Below are 15,486 nucleotides of genomic sequence, written 5' to 3'. Positions count from 1 at the left end.
GCAAGATGAGTAATCATTTCTGGAATAGGCCCTTAATCTCCCTTCCACTATGTAATTAGACAGGTTGTACTGTGGTGTTGGAAAAAACATGAGATTTGTGGCACAATCTCCGTGTAAGTCCTGGACCTGGCATTTACCAACCATGTAATCTCAATCAACTGCCATGCAACATCTCTCTCTGGGCATCAGTTTGCTCCACTGTACAATGAGGATACTACTTCATTCCTGATTGGAAAGTATTAAAACTAAATGAAAAGTCTTTCCAAATTACAAAGTAGTATAAAAATATTAGTTATCATTTTTATATATTTACCCAAAAATGCAATGTTCCATTGAGTTTCCTCAGGTTCATGGTATAACTTGGGATGGGGGCCATTTTATACAAGCAGGAGGAAGAGACGAATAAGCAGATGTCTCCCTGAGTTTTTGAAAACACTTGAAGTCTGGTCATTGTTATCCTGCTATCCTTTAGTTAAGAGAATGACTGAAGTTAAAGGCATAGGAGGGCATGTCAAGAGCCATTCCTGCTCTAAGGGCTCCATCCGGGGGAACAATCCACTCTGCACTATGTCATTTGTGACTTCAAGTCCTGGAACAATGGAGAGGCCTCTCTCCCTTTACCTTTCAGTCTTCACTACAAAATCCAATGGGATATTTCAGTTTTGGAAACTTTAGAGACCCAATAAGCCTGCCAAAACTTCCACATTCCCAGAGTGAGCCTTTATTGGAAACCAGGTTCTTCAAGTTTGCCCAGCTTTAAAGAATAAGCTCAGTATATGCACAAGCGAACACAGGGAGAAGGCAAATCATTGTATGGAGCAAATCTGTGGGCTTGCAGCCTCACATAGCAAAACATAAACAGCAATTGTATATTGAGGCAACTTCCAGAAGGCTCTGCCAAGTAGACCACTGAAGAGTCACTCACAAAAATGAATTCAGAAATTTCAGGAAGTAGTCCCCATCCTCAATGACAAAACATATTTACCTACCTAATTGAAAGCTTTCATCTGCCCTTAGAACCCAGGTCTACATCTTGAATTAGGAAAAAAAAAAGACAAAGCATGTACACTTTTGAAGTTTCCATGGAGATGTAAAGGTCTCATAGTTGATTCTTTCCTTAATGAGAGCACAAAGAGAGCAGGAGGCAAGAGCAGAAGAGTTCTGGACAGGGAAAGGCTGAAAAAGAGGGAAGACATGATAAGGAATAGATTAGACAGAGTATGATATGCCCAAATCAAGTCTCCCGGACTTCAGGAGTGTGTTCATGTCTTGCCTTAACCATTAATAAAATAATGCATTTAAGGCCCATCAAAATGTGACAAGATCTATCCCTCTTCTTCTCTGTCCCTAAGCCTCTCCAAATTGAGTATCTTAGTGTGCCAGAAAAAAAACATCTGAAATTGGTCTCAGGGCCAGTTCATTCCTTCATTCCTTCCATCTGCAACAGATTGTGAGAGCTCAATGTAAACTGGACAGAGGGGCTATCACAGAGTTCCACGTTCTGCAGAGGCAAGCTCAGTCACCCAAAGAGGAAGGTAAAAATTGACACAAGTCCCTATAATCTAGGAAAATCCCTTAAACCACCCAGAAACGAGTGTAGCCAATTTTTCCTGGAATAGTTCAGCAGAGCATCAAATGAAGTAGTTGTCTTACGTTTAGAGGACATGGTGTGTATCTCTCCACCTTAGAAACACATCCAGCATTGTGTAATGCACACCTGTGAGAAGCATAAAAGAAATGGAACTGACTGGGGTAACAACAGATGCATGCCTGCCATCTCACTGGACAGATATATACATAATCTTCTTCAGTGGCACTGGGGCAGAAGCTCCACAACCTTGCTCGCTCGCTCTCTCTCTCTCTCTCTCTCTCTCTCTCTCTCTCTCTCTCTCACACACACACACACACACACACACACATACACACACACCACTCAAATGGCACAGTTGATTCCTGCAAGCTAAATATGCATTTGATGTGACTATCACGTATACAAAGCTGAAAAAGAAAATTGCCCCAGGACCAGTATCTTTCTTCCCAGAACCAGCAAAGGAGCTCTTCAGCAGAGCTCAGGAGACTCATGCACTTTTCAAAGATTTGACCAATTTTCCTCATTTTGAGTAGATTTCAAACAGAAACTCTAGTGATCATCCCTTTTACTTATTCATTTATCATTGCCTTGCTTTGCTCTCCGTTCTTCTTCTCTAGGTGGACGCAGGAAGAGTCAAAGAGAAAGAATCCCAAGGGAAAGGGGAAAAAACAGCAGGGCCAGATCTGGAGTGATGTGGTAGTTGTCCCTTCCCACATAAAGTCTCCTCCTGGGCCTTCCTCTCCTCCAGTCCGGGAGGGACTGCAGCTGTTTCCTCAAGAGCCATGCCCTTGGAAACATCCCTTGACTTACATGTCCAGAGAGCTTCTCCAAAAAAGACTGTTAGTATGGCCTTGCACGCTCCTAGAAAGCCTACTGGATCTACAAGGGATCCATGCTGCGGCTTCTAACTGGTCCCAGACTGTGGAATCCTCCACACTAGGATCTGGGGTCCATTCTAAAATTTTGATTCTGTTGCTCTTGCCTTGGCTTCCTTGCTAAAATGTAAGCCAATAGTTTAGCTCCGTTATAACCACCCCTTAGAACCATTAGGGAAGATAAAATAGTATCTAATTAAGAGGAACAATTTATTATCTTACCGACAGCAGGAATTGGAAGCACTATGCTGGGAATACCGTCAGGTTTTATGCCTCCCAGCCCATAAACGGTGCTTCCAAATCATTCAGAGCGCGGCCTGTGCCTCTTTTCGAGAACGGGAACTTGGGCCCTTTTTAGGCCCACTTCCTCCCTGCTGTGGTCCCTTCCTGTCTGTGCCCTGCGCTTCCGGCTCTTTGGAAGGGCTCACAGAGCTCCTGTTTACCTGAGTCTTGACTCTGTCAGAGCCTCCTACACGCAGGGGCCTGCTGAGGAGGCTTCTTCGGGGTTCGCTCGGCCTCTGGCCGTCGTCCAAGTTGGCAGCTCTCCCCGGAGCTGCCGCGGGGGAGGCGCGGGAGCCAGCTGGGCCGGGAGCGGCCGTGGAAGCCCAGACCCGCCTGCCGAGCCAAGATAAAGCCGCGGGAGCCACGTCGCTGCCAGAGGGGAGGTTTGCCGGATTCCCGCAGGTGACTGACAGCAAGGAGAGAGGCCAGGCCAAAGACTCCTGTCAGAGACAGTGACGGGCTAAGAAGCCACCCGACGGCTGTCTCCCCGGCCGGTCTCACAGCCACGTCAGGCGCCTGCCCTGGTAACGACAGCTGAGGCAAGGGCGGCCCTCTGCGGTTTTAAGAACCCCTTTTCCTACAAGTGACAGTGTCTAACACTTAAAACAGCGCTGGAAAGTAAAGCAGGCAGGTACAGTTAGCAAAATTGGACAACAAAGCAAAGGTCCAGAGAGGTGAAGTGCCTCGTTCAAAGAAATGTCAATAGTTGGTTGACGGCAGAGCTGGGGCGAGGGCCCGGGAGTCTGCCTCCTAATTCCGTGTGTGTGGCCATATGCACAGACTGTTTCCAGATTCGTCTCTTGGTGAACGCTTTAGCTGTGCCATCTGGCAGGCCTGATTTTCTCTTTCTCTAGGCGACACAGAAAAGTCACTCAGGTATCAAGGGTGGGTGCCATGGATTCTGTTGGCCTTCGTGGCTCATCTTGCCTCCCACACACAGGGTTGTACAGGCTATCATCCATCTTCCCCTTCAGATCCACTTCCCATCCTTGTGCTGTGGAGGCAGCCTGTATGGACAAAAACAGGAGCCTCCTGTGCTTCAGTCAATGGGAAGCGTCAGTAGGACAGTGGAGGAAGGGAGAAGGTGTTTTTCCCCAGTACCCTCCCTGTAGGATCACTAACACCTGGCTTCAGCTTTAGACCGGGGGCCGCAGGGCCCATCACATTCGTCGCCTAGCTCTTCTGGGTTTTGGAAATAGTCCCACCTCTTTGCGCCTCCAGGCTTGGGGTGGTGATACTCTCCCACCCCTTAGTAGTTCAGGGGTGCCACACTAACCTTTGTGATTCTCCTCAGTACGACCCACGTTTTTGCCAATAGACTCTTTATTGCACTCTTCTCGAATTACCAGTTTGTGTTTGCCATTTGTTTTCTGCTAGTATCCTAATTGCCACAGAAACCATCTCATCTAATTTCCTTATTTTACAAGGAAGACATCGGATTTTAGAAAGGGAAAAGATGTGTGCAATGTCACAAAGCCAGTCAGTGGCCGAGCTGCCCCATCGTCAGTATTACTTTGGGGTCTCACTGTCTTCGCAGGGCACGTGTGTCCATTCTCCACTCTGCTGAAAGAGTTTCTGCCTGTGTGTGTGCCTGTGTGTGTGTGAACTGGACGTGGTGGAGGTGGTAGGTCCTGCTTATCCAGGAACAAGAATTCTGGATCTAAAGTAAGGAGCATCCCAAGAACACAATATTCCAACAGGTGAAAGCTGGGAAACCCATGCTGAAACAAATACTTTACATCTGCAGGATGCATTTAAGCACACCCAAGCAATTACATGTCTATTATTATCAGCACTCGTAATCCTAAGGGAAAATTATCATAGGTAGAAAGAAGTGTTTACTTCCACAATTTAAACGTGATAAAACAGAGACCCAGAGATTATCCAGCGAATGGAATAAAAACCATGGATAGAGTGGTGCCTCTTGTCTTTAGGGTAGAGAACTTTGCCCTGGACTGATAAATGTGTCATGTTCTTATTCTGCCAGGCCTCTGGGTCTGTGTGATGTCACATATCTTCTCTGGGCCTCAGTTTCCTCATCTGTAAAATGAGGTCAGATCAGATTATCTCTAAGGTATCTTTTAGATCAAAGATGACTCTAAAGTTGAGTCATCTAAAGTTACTAATCAGTGAGGCATGCCTGGCTAGAAATGTAACAAAAGGTTCCCAGCTGAGTCTTTCTGAGCATCTGATCTCTTTACACACAAAAAGGCCAGAGTTCAGCTCCCATTAGCTTCTCCTTTGCCTGTACCAGGAAGGAAGCCCCAAGGCCACTAGGAAAACACATTATCCAATACATATGTCTAGTCCAGTCTCGATGGATCATTGGCAAGAGCTGCAATATAAATCTCAACTCCAGTATTGCCATCTCCAAATATGTGATAAGTTTACTTTGTATTTTTTCTCCTTTCCTCCCTATGATAAAACACTGAAGATGTCATATGGGAATCTATCAGAGAGAAATCATTTAATAAATATCCTTTTCCCTACTTCATTGTGGAAAATATTTCAAAAACAGAGCAGGCATGCAAAATCTCATATATAGCTTGTAAAATCAAGATAGAGACAAGCCCCCAGGGTCTCAGATAAGAACTGCTTATTTTCCCTCCATTTAAAGCCACAATGTTGACCACTCTTATCCACAACTATCGACTCCTTGTCCACTAGTCCCTCTCCTAGTCTCCCTAACATCCACCTAAAGAACTGGGGCTGGGAAGAAAAGAAAGCCAAGGAAAAGGTACCAAGAGGGAAAAATAAAGTAAAAAATGATACTCCATGATGTCTCTGAGTCCAAACTTTTAAAGCAAAAAACAGTGAGCCAGAGTAAGCTCTTAAAAATTAAACCTATCTCTAACTGAAGCATCTTTTATGCCATAAACTAACGAAGCAAATTTCATTTCACAATTTAAACCTTCTAGCTTGTCTTCCAAAGTGTTTATAAAGCCAGGTGTTTTGAATTTGGAGCATGTCTTCCCATGAAGGCAATGGAGCACGTGTTTGGGAAGCTGCCAACTCACCCTCAGAGGCTAATTTTAACCTTCAGGGTTACTGGGTTCATTTAGATGCTGCCTCAAATTCAGCTAATCATCTGCTGGAAGGGCAGGGGATGGGCAGATCTTGGAACCATCTCCCCTGTTCCTTCTTCCACTTTGCTCCTCACACCTTTATCTTCCTATATCTTCCTGCAGTTTTTCAATGTTATCTTTTTTTTTTAAGATTTATTTCTCTCCCCTTCCCTGCTCCCCACCTCCACCACCATTGTCTGCTCTGTGTCCATTCACTGTGTGTTCTTCTGCGTTCACGTGTATTATCAGGCAGCACTGGGAAATTGCCTCTCTTTCTGTTGAGTCATCTTGCTGTGTCAGCTCTCCGTATGTGCGGCACTACTCCTGGGTGGGTTGTACTTTTTTCACACAGGGCGGCTTTCCTTGCAGGGCCCACTCCTTGTGCATGGGGCTCCCCTACGCGGGGGACACCCCTGCATGGCATGGCACTCCTTGCTTGCGGCAGCACTGCACATGGGCCAGCTCACCACACAGGTCAGGAAGCCCTGGGTTTGAACTCTGGACCCTCCATATGGTAGGAGGATGCTCTATCAGTTGAGCCACGTCCGATTCCCTCAGTGTTATCTTGAGCTACCCTAGAAGCATAAGACCTCTAGAAATACTTGCTTCGGAACCACCTCCATAATCTTATTGTGATTGCATTAATATACTTGGTAGGTGAGGTAGTTTGAAGCTGCATGCACCCCAGAAAAACATGCTCTTGAATTTAATCAATCCCGTGGGTGTGGGCCCATTGGAAGTAGGACCTTTTGGTGAGGCTACTTCAGGTAAGATGTGACCCACCGCGTTCAGGATGTGTCTTAATACTATTACTGGAGTCTTTTATAAATGAAATGAATACAGAAAGCAGCAAGAAGCTGAAGGAAAGGAAACACGGAAGAGAGGGAATGACCAGTAGATGTTGCTATGTGCCTTGCCATGTGGCAGATGGGCCAAGGATTGCCAGTGGCCAGTCTTTGGGAAGAAAACATCACCTTGATGATGCCTTGATCTGGACATTTTCTTGGCCTCAACCTGTAAGCTAATAAATTTCCATTTTTCAAGTCAACCCATTTCATAATATCTACTTAGGGTAGCCTAGGAAGCTAAAACAGTAAGGTACTTGCCTCAAAAAGCCCAGTAAATGTGAAGACTGTCATTTTTTACTATTATAATGTTTTATTTTCATGGTCAAAAGGAGGAAGATAATTCAGCAATGTGGAGAAACGTAAGTGCTTTCATAAATGGAGGTACTAATGGTTGCCTCACATTGTTCAAAAGGAATTTCATAACTTAAGAGTACACTTTTCTCTCTTAGGTTTCCCGGGGGACACCCTCCCTAGATTCAGTACCAGAAGACAAGGGCCTTTCCAAGGCATTATTCCTACTAATAGCTAACTTTTATTCATTCACTGCTTACTATTTGCCAGACACTCGACATGCACCATCATTCTTAACCCTTGCAAACATCCTATGAGATAGATTTTACAGGTTAAGACACTGAGGTACTGACAGATCAAATGACTTACCCAAGTTCACATAACTTGTGAATGCTGGAGCTGGAGTTTGATCCCACATAGTCGATCTTCCAAAGCTATTATGTGCAAGTTCCTAATTTGAGTACTTGATCTTCAAGAGAATATTTTGTCATTTGTGATTTTTTTCCCCATGGCCCTATGTTACAAACTTCAACTTAGATAATACTTTGAGGAATGATGGACAAACCGAACTCCTTGGTTCCAAAATAAGTCCAGGAATAAATAGAACTTTGCCCATGTAGAAGAGAACCTCAAAGTGCTTATAAACATTAATTATTCACATGAAAGGAAACACAAGCCCCAACAATAGAAACACAAATGGTGCTGACAAAATCAAAAATGGAAGAGAAAAAATAAAAAGACAGCTTTCTCTTTAACTATTTTAAATCTGAGCATTTCTTTTAATTTTAAAGAAGGCTGAACATCCCAATATTTTCAATATATTCTTGGCTTTGAAATGTTTGTTTTTGGGGTTTGGGTTTATTTTCTCCTTTCACCACAGCAGGAATTGAGGCTCAGGGTCTGAGTAGCTGATTTTGGTGGGAGGTTATGAGAACAAAGGGGAGGGGGGGGCACATCCTAGGTGATATATTCAAAGCCATTCCCCTGACACTACTGTAAACCTGCTGATAACTGCTCTGCCATCTCTCATAAACCTTCAATAAAAAACAGCAAGACTGCGCCCCAAATTCCCTTGGTGCCTGTTTGGAAATTCTATTTGCCGCCGACAATTTATGGCATAAGGCTGAAAACGCAGGCTGAGGAGACAGCGTTCTTGATGAACGTTGTTATTTTCTCACGGTGACCCCCCACTCTAACTCCTATTTTTGAAAGAGAAAGCACCTGCAAGGAGCCAGGACTATCACAGGCTGACTTCCCACCTGCCTCATCCCCCACCTCCCGGGAAGCCCATCAGCCCTCTCCTCTCAGAGTAAAACCCCCGATTCCCTTCCTCCCCAGGCCTCGCTCAGGTAGAGCGCAGGGCCTTGATTAAAAAGCCGCAGCCCACCTGCAGCAGGGAACTTGACAGCTATTTATTGTTCAGCCCTCTCTGGGCTGCTCAAAAGGGAGGAAAAAAGGGGAACAAACAAATGAAACAAAACAAAAAACGGGCAGCTTATGTGGAAAAGGTGAATTGATCAGTGTCTTAATCGACAGAAGGTCACAGAGGCCCTGATTCTGGGGTCTCTGCCTCTCAGCCTCGGGCTCCTTGCTGTGTAGACAGGAGGATTCAGCCAGGTCTTCCCAACACAACACACATACACAAACACATTACACACACGTTTACAATACAGCACACACCACATGCATGTCACATACAAACATACACCACACTACACACACCCCAAACCCCACACACACTCACCCATACGACACACATAGAACACACCACACGCTGGATGTGGCACTTTGCTGTGGTTCTGCCCTTTTGAAGCCCTACACACTAAAATTACTGTGTTGCCCGACTCCACCTGCTGCCAACATCTGCTTTTTCTCCTTTGCTTTTTTTTAATTTTTTTTTATGAGTTCTTCCCCTGTCCTCTTGTGTTGGGGCTCAATGCTCTGAGAAAACCCGGAGGAGGTAAAGGAAGACAGATACTAGGGTCAGTTGGCTGAGACGAAAGCTGGTCACACGCCCAGACAAATGACCAAGGTGCTCTTCCGAACTTGCCGGGCGCTGCGCCCAGCAGAGGCCGGAGCCGGAGCCCTGGCCTGGGAGCCAGGCAGGGGGGCGGGGAGGGGGTGGCACCGGGGGAGGGAGAGCCCCGGGAGGGAGAGCCCCGGGGGGGTGGCGGCGGGGGAGGGAGAGCCTGGAGGGAGATCCCGAAGGAGGGTGGCGGCGGACGCAGACGGAGGGAGAGTGGGGAGGAGGGACTGCGGTCGCGGCGGGGGTGCGGGAGACCGAGAGCGGACCCTGGGAAAGGTGACCCCGGCCGGGGAGGGCGCCGAAGGGGCGCCGCTCGGCTCGCCCGGGGCACCGCGAGCAGGTGGGCGCCCGGCTCCTGCGGCGCCGCTGGGCACCGCCGCCAGGGCAGGTGCGCTCCCCGGCCAGGGTCAAGGTCGGGGAAATCTCTCCTTCCTCCCAGATCCGACCCTTAAAAAGAACACACGAGCTAGACACGCTCCAAAAATGCTCGCGGCGACTTCTCCACGCTCTGCGGCTGCAGCAGCTAAGCATTACAGCGGCGAAATGACACCGTGCACGCCTGGGCCTCAACTGACCGGCTCTGTGTGCCCTGAGTCTCCCAGGCTGAACTCGGGGAGCCGGCCTCGACTCCTCACCTCCACATCCGGTGATTTCTAAGACTTGATGCATAGCTAGCTCCTTTCCTTTGCCTCCACCTCCTCTTGGGCTCCCACACTCATCACCTGCTGAACTGATTCGTGCAAGTCTAAGGATCCCCTTGCAGTCTCAGCCTCCTGCAAGCCACCCTCCACCAGCTCCGAGAGGGATCTTTCTTAAACACTCTCTCCCCCCTCTCTTTCTCTTCTCTGCTTAAAACTTCCCTCTTGCTTCCTGATTCAGTTCCAAAGCCCTTCATGATCATGCCCCATGTATCTTGCTTTCTCTGCATGTGTCCTGTAAGTTGATCATATGATGTATGTCAAAACTGGACGATTTTGGAGAGGAAATGGAAGGGCAGGCTGCTATCAATTGTTTCGGAACAAAGACAAATGCAGACTGTCTCAGGACATAGAGCATCCGACATGTGTGTCTACTCGGGTCCCTTTTACCCTCCAAGCATCCTGAGACACTCTCTGCTACTTGAACACACCGCAGCCTCTACCCACGCGTTGTGGTCATCTTGGCAGCCTGGTATCCAGCTTGGCGCCTGGCACATGGTAAACAACCAATCAAAATTTATTAAATGAATGAAAGAATTACTAGTCATTAATTTTACTTGCTGACCTTTTTGCTTGCAATACACCTCTTTTCCTATTTGCCTACTGGGTAACTTGCCTACTGGATAACATCGTAGGCTCATCAGTGAAGAGGGCCTAATCCTAGCAGAGGGAACTGCGTCTCCCTTCTGATACCTCAGTGCCTTCCATTCCCTGTATCAGCTCCCTGGACTGTCCTGTGATTGTCAATACATCTTTTCCCATTACCCTTTGACTTCCTGCAGGCAGGTGGTGTACTCTCTCGGTCAGTGTTTACTGACTTGCTAATCGTGTAGCCTTCTGTACAATTTCCAAGTCAAAAAATAGAAATCTCATTATCCAATGAAAGAGTATTCTAGATGGAAGCATGGCAAAGGATCTTTGCTTATCAGAACTAGAAAGTCTCTTGCCCAGCCTCTAATTTCATAGCTGGGGAAATGGGAGGGCCAGGGAAGTGATGTGATTTGCCTAAGGTTGCTCAGCAAATTGAGGTAGAACGCAGGGGCAGGATCCGGTTCCCTGACTCCCAGTCCAACGTTTCTTCACCACACTCTGGCTGTTCTGGTAACATTTCAGACATCCCTAATGTAATTAATCCAAAGTAGCTCTTTCATCCAGCAGCCTTTGTCATTGTTCTGAGAAACTGAGGAATTCAGCAAGTGCCGGCGGCTGACACTCTGGAGAGCTCTTTTTCAGAACACACACTGACAGGAGTGTCTGAGGACCAGAAAACACCCAGATATCTTTCATGATTCCAGTCGCTGGAAAGAAGGCTTTATAATCACTGTCTAGCAAAACACTGTTGGAGCGTCTGGGGAGGACTGAATTGATTCTCTTGGAGTACCTGGGCCAACATAAAGCTGGGGTCCCTTCCCACCCTCTCTCCAGCCCATCTTAAACCATTCCTTATGCAACTTTTATTCCTACCATGAAAACTATACTTTCCTGAATACATCATGAACATTTGTGCCCGAACATTTTCTCAGGGTTTTCCTATGCCTAACTACCTTTCCCATTTTCTAGTTATTCCAGTTCATTTTTCTCATTAGGCACAAGTCTCACCTCCTCTTCTTGAAAACCTCTCTAACCCCCGCCTCCCATCCCAGTGTGATCCCATCGTGGCTTACAGCAGCTACCTGTGTCATACCACCATACGCTGTTGAAACTGCTTATTTACCTGCCTGTCCCATCAACCTCCTCTCCATTCTGTGCTCAGGTATTTATTCACTCTTTATCCATGGTTTCTAGCACAGTACCAGGTAGCTGTCAGGTGTTCAGTGAATATTTGCTAAATGAATTAATTATTTCAGTGTTCTGCAATACACGTATCCAGACATCGCCTTTTTTTTTTCTTATTTTTCTGATGGGGTATTCAGAGAAGAGGCCTCTCTGATTGAATGAAATTATGAAGTCAGTGTAATTGTGGTTTGGGGGACATTGGTCTACTCCTCTGCTCCTTCTCCCCCACTGAAATCTGCCCTTAGAGTCTCCTGTCATACTGCAGCTTAAATAACTGCTACTGTGTGAAGCCCACAGAGGGTCTACATTTTAATGACCAAACTTTTATACAAATAAGGTATTTTGCAAGCATTATCTAGTGTAAAATGATTTTTTGGAAGGTAGAAATAGTTCCTCCTTAAAGTCACCCCACAAAGGTAGGACCCTTTTCTAGTAAAGAGTGAAATTAGTCCATCCTGTAGATTTAGGACAATTTTCTTAAAGATATTTTATCAAGGTAAGTCCTTAAGGAGTCTTTATTTCTTCCTAAAATAAAGGACCTATGAAAAGGACTAGAATTTGAGCAACTGCTCCATGGTAAAGGAAGAAGTAAGTGTTCTCAAGAAAATAAGTATGGATGTACAATGGCATCACCCATACTTATTATGGTGAGTGTACCCATAATGCACTGGAAATATAATTAGCCTTTAATTTACATAACAAAAGTACCATGGCAAGGAGAAGAATGCCAGGGCATGCCTTGACCTTTTTGTGACCTGAGATCCCAGTATCCTTCAGAGATACTTCAAGATCCATTCATTACTTATAAAAATGGGGGAGAGGGTGGCTTCCTAACTGGTGTTTCTCTTCTTTTGTCAACCTGTTTAGCTACTGACAGGATTATTTTTACATATGAAACTGATGATGTCATTCCTCTGCTTTAATGCCTTTAATGGTTCTCCACTGCTGACAGAAAAGAGAAATCCTCAGTGTCCTAAGCCTAGCACACAAGGTTCCTCAGGATAGGTTCTTTCCTGGGTTTTTCAGTCTTGTCTCCCAATCCTACCCTCTACCCCAACTTCCATATCCACTCTTACTCTGAGATCTGCCCTGTCCAGACAAACTGCCATTCTGAAACATCCTTACCTTACAAACAAAACTACATGTGAGGTGCTCATAGAAGACTAGGAATCCAGGGGTTTTAAAGAGAAATAGAGCTGGGCTAAGAGATTAGCATGCTAGGCAGAAGAACGAGCTGAGAAAAGGAATGCAGGTGAATGACCAGTGCTGCAAATGACCAGTACCCCAGGAGGATGGGGAGGGTCCATAGAGCCAGAAGAGTGGCAGGAGGAGAAGGTGGAAGGACAAAGTGGCCTGCATGTGAGGGCCTCTTGTGCCTTGCTAAATAGGTTCCCAGTTCTTTCATATCAGTGTCACATTGGATCTTCATGGAATGCAACAAATATGATTCTTCACACTGTCTCTCATTGTATTGGAGGGAAAACCAAGGCTCACTTAGGTGAAAAACTCATCATAGGTCCTGAAAACTCCTAACTGGGAAAATCAGGGTGCAGACAGAAGTCTCCAGACTTCTAGGCAAGCCTCTCTCCTCTATACCACACTGCAACTCTTTTCAATAAACCTTTCTCCGGTGCCCACTTTGTGCTCATGCTAGACACAAAAAACATGGTTCTTGTGATAAACCTATTAGACAAGATGAGAAACCCAAGAAACAATTAGAATAATTCCAGGTCTTAAACAATCAAGTTCTAAATTGAATAATAGAAACTGTAAGTGCTACAGAAGTTCTGGATAATGACAGTCACTATGGATTGGAACAGTCAGATAAGGCTTCAATGAGGGAAAGAAAACAAAGTAGGGAGGCAGGAACAAGATGGACTTTCAGAGAGTAGAATAAAGATGTAAAGATGATGGGCTGGTGGAGAAACAATACAACTGGAGCTGCGATGAGTTTTCTTAGCCGAAGGCTCCATCCTGCTGAGAAAACATGTATATCAGTTATCTGTGGTCACAATCTGCTGCATAACAAATTTACCCAAGACTCAGTAGTTTTAAGGATCAATAATTTATTGTTGGTCATGCTGGGGTTCATCTGATCTAGGCTGGGTTTGGCCAAACAGCTCTGCTATAGGTTGTGTATCTGTGGGTCAGTTGGGATGGCTCTACTCAGTATGTCTCACATTGTCCTTGAACCTTTAAGGTAGTTAGGGCCTATTGTTCTTAAAGTACTGACAGGGGTTCAAGACAGCAAGCAGAAATGTAGGAGGACTTTCAAGGCTGAATTTTGAAACCAGAACACTCTTATTCCCACCCACATGCCATTAGCCAAAGTCAAGGTATGAGGAAATACATTTTGTCCATGATGAGGACAAAGCAATAGGGTAGATGTAAGAAGGAGTGAAGAATTGTGACCAATCATTTAATCAGCCACATCTTGGATGGCACTCCATGACCTACTGTGTGACTTAATTATAGAGGCACTTCACAAACTCTCCATTTGGCCTCATCTCTTCCTTCTTCATACACACACACACATATATTATGCACATGTTTTATTTAGTTACACATAAATCAGATTGTTCCATCAACATATGAATTTTCAGGACTTTACACCTTCTCTAGGCAAAAGAATATTTCAATAACCATCAGAAATGGGATCCAGTGAAGCTCCTTCTCATCTTTTGTATCTTATTTTGAAGCTTTGCCTCCAAAGCTTCTACTACTCTCTATCCTTGACCCTTTCCTTTAACTCCTAGGAAAATTAATACCTCCTGCCAACTGTGAGCCTACTATATTTTATTACAACATTTATTATCATATTCCATTGTAATTCTATGTATAATATGGGTCTTCCCAGATATAAAATGACTCCAAAAACCAGAAACTGTGCTTCCTTGTTTTTATATTCCCATCACTTAACACATAGTAGGACCCAAAAATATTTAGCCAAAAAAATACTGGATAAATTAAATAAAGGATGAATGTCCTGGTAAATAAATTAATTAAATGTAAAATGAGACCATATTAAAGACAAAGACTAAAATAAATCTTTGTAAATCAAGGAATTCTAGAAAAATAGATCTTTTTAAATATCGAAAAGGGAAATTTTTGTAGAAGAAGAAAAGAAATGATTCCCGCAAGGATTGAGCTAGAGGATTGTTGACAATAAGGTTGAATGTTTAAAAAGAAAGACTGTGGAAGATTTGGAATGGGTGTGATTCTATAGCTCTTATGCTATAACTATAGGTTAGTAATATGATATAAATGAAAAAAGCCTAGAGAGGGCCATGAGGACATGAGGATCTGGAAAAGTCCAAGCTTTGATGGCTGACTATCTTTAGTTCATGGCCAGATGCTTAACTAGTGTGCAACCTTGAGCTAGTCACTGCATCCCTCCCAATCTTAGGCTACTTACCTGTAATACAGGCACATTAATATCCTGCTAGTGTTGTTACAAAAACTAAGTGAGATAACTCAGCTAGGCATTGAGTCGATGCCTGGCTCAAAGTGGATGCTCAATAAAGATTAGTTTTCTTCCTCCTCTTCCACCTACCCCCTTCTTCTACTTACTAGCATATTCCTAATTATACTAGAGGTGGACTTAGTAGCATATCTCCTGTGGTCTCATGTTGCCTGACTGACTGGATGAATGAATGACAGCCACACCTTTTATATCCTTTCTCATGATACCACACCCGGAATGGAAAATTGGACTGGATGACTCCTATGGGTGACTTAGATATGGCTTTTTTTGATGTTCTTTGCAGTTGATACTTTTATGACTCCATAAAACATTCCAGCCACAGGGCGATTTTATAATATTATTTGATCAGACAACCTAAGGAGATTAATGAGAATTTAAAATAAGTAGCAACAACAATTTAAGATAGGCTAAAAGTGTTGACAATAGCCATAAGGAGGTATGAGCAAGGATGGGCATGAATTCTAAGACTCTCCAACTCTTATTATTTAACTTTCAACTTTACTTCTAACATGCCGTTGTGTTTTCTGAACTCCTACTATAAAATGACTTT

The sequence above is a fragment of the Dasypus novemcinctus genome, chromosome 25 (genome assembly GCF_030445035.2).
Source record: "Dasypus novemcinctus isolate mDasNov1 chromosome 25, mDasNov1.1.hap2, whole genome shotgun sequence".
In the NCBI taxonomy this organism is placed as follows: domain Eukaryota; kingdom Metazoa; phylum Chordata; class Mammalia; order Cingulata; family Dasypodidae; genus Dasypus; species Dasypus novemcinctus.
The sequence above is the reverse complement of the archived record's forward strand: the minus strand, read 5'-3'. Positions refer to the sequence as shown.